The sequence below is a fragment of the Lycorma delicatula genome, chromosome 11 (assembly GCF_047948215.1).
Source record: "Lycorma delicatula isolate Av1 chromosome 11, ASM4794821v1, whole genome shotgun sequence".
Classification (NCBI taxonomy): Eukaryota; Metazoa; Arthropoda; class Insecta; order Hemiptera; family Fulgoridae; genus Lycorma; species Lycorma delicatula.
The window spans coordinates 76,322,190-76,330,149 of record NC_134465.1 but is presented as its reverse complement, the minus strand read 5'-3'; the positions used below and the strand labels follow the sequence as shown (position 1 = coordinate 76,330,149).

Below are 7,960 nucleotides of genomic sequence, written 5' to 3'. Positions count from 1 at the left end.
TATTGAAATAATAAAAAGGCATGTGTAAATGTAAATGTAATTTTTATTATTTCCATCCAGTACCTTACATTTAGAGTAAATGTTGGAAGTGGCCGCCATCTTCTTGAATACAAGCTTCAATTCTTTTTACAGCGTTTCTTGCAACTTTTTTCAAAGTTTGTGGCCGGATATTTAATACAGCTTGTTTAATATTGACTTTCAATCGTTCAAGTGTTCGTGGTTTGTTGCTGTAGGCTTTTTCTTTGAGGTAACCCCGTAGAAAAAAATCCGCCGCAGTCAAATCTAGAGATCTTGGTGGCCACAAGCCTCGACCGATAACACGATTACCAAAGAATTCCTCGACGAAATCAGAAGTTGAACCTGCGTAGTGCGATGTCGCACCGTCATGTTGTAGCCGGCAGTGTCTTCCTATTCCAAGAGTGCGATGAACTGAAATAAAATATCCTGATATCGTTCTGCATTAATGGTGTACTCGAAAAAAATAGGACCGATTATTTTCTTCCGTGATATCGCGCACCACACGCCCGACTTCTGCGGGTGTAATTGTTTTTCGTGATAAACATGAGGATTTTCAGCGCTCCAAATTCTACTGTTTTGGCTGTTTACGTAGCCATCCGAATGAAACCGTGCTTCATCTGTGAAAAATAACGAATCCATAACATTAATTTCCTCGCGCAGAAATCGACGGAACCGTTGACAATATTGTAGCCGTTTTTCTTTGTCGGGCTCAAGAATTTGATGAACCGTTTGAATGCGATAAGGTCGTAATTGTAATTGTTTGGTCGCCCGATGAACAGTCGATTTAGACAAATTAATTTCAGCAGACAAACGTCTGATCGATTTATTTGGCGAGGCGAGTAATCGGTCTTTGATTTCGGCGACTGTATCTGTATTCAACACCGACGCAGATCTTTTGTGTTCCTTGTTATTAACAGAACCGGTCTCTCTAAATTTTGCGACTAACCTTAATACTGATGTTTTGTTAGGAGCCGGTTTATCCGGGTACTTATGGCGAAACAAATCTTGCACTGCAACCGCTGATTTCGTACTGAAGTACGACTCGACAATGAAAACACGTTCGTCTAGCGAAAACACCATCTCGTCTCTAGCGATACACTGAACGTTATGATCGCATTGTTGTTACTATCGGTAGTGTTCTACTGTGTCGCCGCGATTTTCAGATGTTGGACGAGTCCATTTCAGTAACGAGTAGGGGAGTAAGCTTGACTTTTGAAATTTCATGGATGAGTGATTGATTGGGTTGCGTTTTATATGGGTTACTCTGTAGCTCATAGACCTAACCTAAAAGCGTGAGTGGAATAAGCGTGGCAAAGATGTGAGTGCTCAGATCTATGACAGCTCTATCTAGGGTAATCCCTTATACTTTATGCAGCGTCACAGCCCGCACAATATTTGTGGCAGCATATGCCATTCCACTTTGCCCTGGTCATCATTATTGTCAAATTCAGCAATAATGGGCTCAATCCGATGCCGACAGCATTACCTGTAATCGTGCTGTCATCAAAATCTACAAAGGCCGTTTGTGGGGCTTGTCGAGCTCTAGCTGGTCTCCTTAAGTATATCGGTTAATTTTTGTTCTGGTTTGGTTCCATCGTGATTTTGTATTATACTAGCAAATATTCCGTTTGAATTTTGAAAACCGGAAGATCGGTTGCAAAGATATAACAACAATTCCGAACAACCGTGATCTGTTTCATCAGGAGTGTACCTGATGCATGCTAAAGTTAGCCTTCAACATACTAACAAATATTCCATTTGCATTTTGAAAATCGGACGATTGTTTGCAGAGATATGATAAGAACACCTCATGCACCTCCCAAAACAACGCCCCTGGGGCACCCCTTTGTTATCAGTTGATGGTGGTGATTGGTGCAGCCTCACATCACCTCACCATTCTAGCCTCACACACACAGGAAGCCCATTATTATTTTACTCAGATTTTTATTAAACAGAGATTTTTAAAATTAATTTTATTTTATTTAATGGAAATTTAATTCTATTATTTTTGTAATATTATTAATTTGATTGATTTGAATCATTCAATTCAAATCCAACTAACACTTTGATTGAGGCTCACAGTTCACAATTCATTCAGTCAATTCATTAAAGTTTATATGCCTCAACTGGCAATTCTCCCTATATATATATATATATATATATATATCTTACATATATATCTAAATATAAATATTTATATAACCTTTGACACTCCCGGTAACATAAGGATTCCGACTTGGGATCATACATCTATATCGGCTTGTTGAGCTGCTACAGTGGAACAAACAACCAAACAAACAAACGAATGAACATACATACATACATACATACACCCTAAACAAAATCGTGTAAAAATTATATTAACTTACCGTTTTGTACTACTACTTAAAAATTTGTTTCAGTTTCTCTATAGTTTCTCTTAGTACTTCCACGTAAATGCTGGATCATTCCCTTTGTTATCTCATAAAATAAAAAACCTACCATTCCTGACATGATCTTACAATAATATTAATAATTAAACAAAAACTTACATTTTAATATAATGTGAACAATATTCATGTCATATGATCTGAATGAAATATTTATTTATGATATCTGAAAAAAAAATCATTCTTGAAAGAACATATATGTATTTTAAAAGTTTTATGTATTTTGTAAATGAGATTATAGATTCTTAAATTCCATTTGTTATTATTTTATTATGAAGATTAGTTTTTATTTTAGTAATAAACTATTATTTTTTATTATTCTGGGATATAGTTTGTAGTTTATGAATTTTAATTTAATAAATTTATTTCTTTTTAATATAACAGTAAATTATCAATTTTATTTATGTGTGTGTGTGTGTGTAAACATACAAACAGGAAAAATGGAAGCTTCATATATATATATATATATATATATATACATACCCTGACTATTCCACAATCTTTTCTATATTATTTCAAAATACTATTTGCCAACATGTTGCCTTTATCAGACAATGTTACTAACTTTTATTTTATCAAATTGTTAACTTTGTAGTGGATTATACATGCATTTTAATCTCAATCAATTTCATGTTTTACTTTGCCTAATTTCTTTTGTCTGCCGTTAAGTCTAGAACAGTCTGCATCAAAACATAAATGAATATAGTAGTAAAAGCTACCATTCTGGATTTATAAAACCTACCATTAGTTCCTGGATTTCTTTTTTAAATAGCTTCATTTATTTTTTTAATAACAAAAGGTAAATTAATTTAAATCTGTTGCAATTAGTTTTTTACTTAATTAGTTTTTAATTCTAAGTATTTATTTGTTTGAGATTTTATCTTATTATTTTGTATATAGAAATAATTTTATGTGGAAATTTTTTATAATCTATGATAATATTTTGAAACATGCATTATTTATTAAAAAAAAAAAGTATAAATTCTTATAAATCAATTAACAATTTTTTTTTCTAAAATTTTACAATTTCTTCAGTATTATTGTTTTAACTTGACTTCTATTATTGTGTAATAACTTGACTTCTTTATTGTGCTGAATATTCATGTCTGGAAAACAAAGGGAATGATTCATATTCTGTTGTCAGTCACAATTTGTACTGTTTGTGCCATCATTTTTTATTTCCCATTTTGGCAAGTTTATTTTACATTTCCTGATTTTTTATAATAATTTATTCAAAAACTTTCTGTAAGGTCACACCAGTTTATTACTGTAAGATTCAACAATGATTCAACAACAAGTTGTTAGCGATTCGTTTCTATTCATTTGCACATGCCTTTTTTAATTGGTTTTTATAAGTACTGTAACGGTTCATAAGAAACTATTTTTTAATTTCTCAACAACCGGGTTGGTGTTTTATAATTTTAATGATTGTTTGAATTTGTTGTTTTTTTAAATTTTTTTTTATTAAAAAAGTAGAATCTATTAATCTCAGCGGGTGCTATTCCAGTACGCGTATAGAATTTATCGGTGCAATCTTTAACCAACCTGTCATGATTCAACATGTTTCATATAAATTAATATCTAGGTTTATTTATTTTGGGTGCCTGAATTATTCTGAGCAAGTACTCGATTTTCTTTGGTGGAATAACATAATGCCAAGGTTGATGTTTTAAACGGATGTATAAGAAGAGATTTTTTGCATCAATTTTTCCCTATTTTTAATTAACTTTGAATATAAAAGGAAATACTCGATTTTATACATATATATAATTTTTTATCTATTTTTTTCATCTATAAAAATCTTACTATCAATAATAAGTAAGTGCCTTACTTTTTACCAAACGTATTGATTTGATGATTCTTTTTTTAAATTTTACCGAGGTAATTCCTACGGTAGTCCACAATAAAGTTTCTCGGAAATGACTAAGAGACTATTCATTTTTTAAATAAAAAATTCTACGATCATTGTAGACAATTTGAAGAATTTATTTTATTGATATTATATTTTAGTATTTACTGATATTTTTTGGAACCCACCGGGTTGGTCTAGCGGTGAACTCGTCATCGCAAATCAGCCGATTTCAAAGTTGAGAGTTCCAAGGTTCAAATCCCAGTAAAGGCAGTTACTTTTAAATGGATTTGAACACTAGAAAGTGAATACCAATCTTCTCTGGCGGTTGGGTTTCAATTAACCGCTAGTCTCAGGAACGGTCGACCTGAGACTGTAAAAGACTACACTTCATTTACATTATTACATATCATCTTCATTCATCCTCTGAAGTAATATCTTACGGTTGTGCCAGAGGGTTAACAGAAAAAGAGAGAGCTATATTATTTATTGTATAACAGTGTATAGTCTGATCTCATCCATGATACCAAATTATTTTCATTGAAAAGTACTTAAAAAAAACACGAGGTAAAAAATAATACATTTTCTTGCATTTGGAACAGCCTTAGTTCAAGCTCAGTCTCATTATGTTTTTTCTTTACTTAGATATAGGTTTTTCTTTAGAGATATAGGTTTCTTGCCTTAAATAAAACTAAACAGTTTAAGTGATTTTTATTTGAAATCAGTTTGTTTTTTTAATCCGCAAAAATGAATAACTTTCCAAATCTTCTTTAAATTTGGACTTATTTAAGTTGGAGACAAATTATGTTGATTCTAATTTTTGATTTGTCCACTAATTTCAACAAATCAAAATTTAGAATAAAATCTGAAAAAAATTATTATTTTTTTAAGTTTATTTTATATATTTAATAAAATTATTTTATCTGGACTTAGGTCAGATCGGAAGGATTTTTATAATCGGTGCCCTTTCTGATAACAGTGAACTCTGGAGAACTATCAATAGCAGATAATGTTAATGAATAATTAACCTGTTTATTTACTGGCCATTTCAAATAGCAATTAATTTTAATATACTAATGCTAAAATATATTTATTATAGCTTCATTTATCTACATTAATAATTATGAAGAAAGAAATATTATGAAATTTGTTCACACACACACACACACACACACACACACACACACACACACACACACACACACACACACACACACACACACACACACACACACACACACACACACACACACACACACACACACACACACACACACACACACACACACACACACACACACACATATTATTTATTACAATTTAACTACTTTACCTCTTTTTTAAGAATAATTTAGTGAAAATTTAAAATAAATTTGATATATTAATATAAAAATAATTTTTTTTAATTATCAATATTTATATTATATATAAATAACTCTTCTAAAGGTTTTATGAAGCTAATTATTACATTCTTCAGTGGAACTTCCGGTAGAATTGTTCTTATTAGAATTTATTTACCTTAATAAGTTTAGGGACTGGAGCCCTTTTTTAAGAACATCCATAATAACTGTAATACTAGAAACTCCACTAAAGGAAAGCGGTTGACAATTTACCTTGAAAAAATTTGTGGAAGAGCTATTTCTACACGATTGAAAGCGAGTTAGTTGTATGTAATTTTAAATAATTAAAAAAAAAAATGGTGTCAGATTATTAAAACTATTAATGAGATTATTCCTTGAAAATGGCCCCTACCTTTTTTTATAATACTACAATATTAAAAAAAAAATATGACCCAAAAAGCAATCGACTCAAAAAAAAAAGAAAAAATACCTGGTAGTATAAGTAAATAAATCTTCATACTGCTCCCTACATAATTATATATTATTTAAAATGAATCAGAAATGAGTAGGTATGCTATTCCTAGAAGAAGAAAGGAACTGCTCCAGTCTTTTGCCTGGATAGCTCAAGGGAAACCACGGCAAAAATCTTGATGACAGAAAGAATGGCAAAGTATATAATTAATTATAAAATAAATACCAAATGCAATTTAATTTCATATTGGTTAATTAAAATAGAGCGCTTGAAATAATATTAAAGTAAATATTTGAAGATAGTAATTTTTAATTTAACTATAAAATAAATCAAAATTTTGAAAGCGATGTGATATTGACTATTAAGATGAAGTTCCTAGGTTTGTTTCCTGGCTAGGGTCTGGAAAATTGATGAGAAGACAACCGCAAAGTACTTCTTAATGATCTGTATAGATTGATACTACATAAAAAATAAGTTAAAAAGAAAAAAATAGTAATAAATTACTTTTAGTTTTGAAGGAAATTAACCGATTTCTTATTTATTTGAAACGTGTTTCTACGTATAATGCTGATCGACATGTTTAAAATTGTCTTGATACAAGTACATACATTTTAGGTTAGTTTTACACGATAGAAAATTCAGACTATTTGGGCTAAAACCCTTGAGTAGAAAACACAGTCGTGTTTTCTACTCAAGGGTTTTAAGGAGCGACAAACCTGCTGAGTCCCAGTTAAAAAGAAACTTCTAGATCGCTTCTAGAAACCGATTAAGATTCAGCCGAGTTGGTAGTCATTATAGTTCCAATGGAACCTGTTACAACTTTGTACATTTTTTATGATTTACCAAAAATAAGCTTATTAAAGCTTGCGCATAGGAATATCGAATGGAAATGTTATAGCTTATTAAATATTTCAACTTTGTCCAAGATTTGAATCTGAAACTTTACAAATGTAAGTCTGAGACATTACTACCGTCATGGTTATTGGGAGAATCTATTAAAACTTTTAAATAAATTAATTTAATAATGCTACTCTCATGATTCTTCATCTTCAGCTTGTTAGTTTCAAAGCAAAAAACTAACAAAGTAAAAATTTCAAATTCATAAGGGTAATTACTAGGTCGTTACTTAAAAACTTTCAGTGTTCTCAAATTTCAATGTAAAATCACAACCAAAAACGCTATAAAATTTGCCATTAAAAAATTTTTGAATGTTTGTGCATTCAAAAAAAAATTATGATAATCAGCTCGCCCTTAATAAATATTTTTTTTATTCGATAGTTTTTATATGAATTGGCGATTTATTTTCATGTTATCACATGATTATATTTGCAAAAATACTCATGTTTCATTTACAATTAGTTATTCTCAAAAGTCTTGCTTTGTTATATGTTGTATATAATTAATTATATTGATTTATAAGGAATAAGTAAAATATTTATTGAATCTTTATCATTAATTTTATCTTTGTATCTTAAAACTTCCTATCAAAAATTTTCATTTATCAATAAATTCTAATATACAATTTAAGAATATTTTGCTAGACTAAAATTAAAACTTTTATAAATTAATTACGTAGCGGTAGATAAATTTTGAATTTTTTGTATTCAAATATTCATTTCTTCTAGAAATAACACGTCGACAACCGTTTAGACTTTCTTAATGTTAGATGAATTTTATAGAGTATGAAGAATTAAGCTCAGCAAGATTTGAACTCAGAATCTTCTGAACGAAAGGCAAGATGCTACCACTTTGTCACAGCGGTTGGCAAATATTATAAATTTCTAAATCGATATTATTTATTAAATATTACTAATTTTTAAGTATATTTTCTCTATCAACTGATACTTCAAAA

General features: G+C 30.0%; 1 protein-coding gene across 2 annotated transcripts in view; it reads left to right on the top strand.

Moving 5' to 3' along the window:
- The first annotated feature begins 3,115 nt into the window (after positions 1 to 3,115).
- The window catches only part of yl (Putative vitellogenin receptor yl), a 144,566-nt gene continuing 139,721 nt past the window's right edge, over positions 3,116 to 7,960 (top strand). For both annotated transcript variants that reach the window (XM_075378230.1, XM_075378232.1), the window contains exon 1: positions 3,116 to 3,246. The gene's annotated coding sequence lies outside the window, so the exon portion shown is untranslated. The remainder of the gene's footprint in view (positions 3,247 to 7,960) is intronic.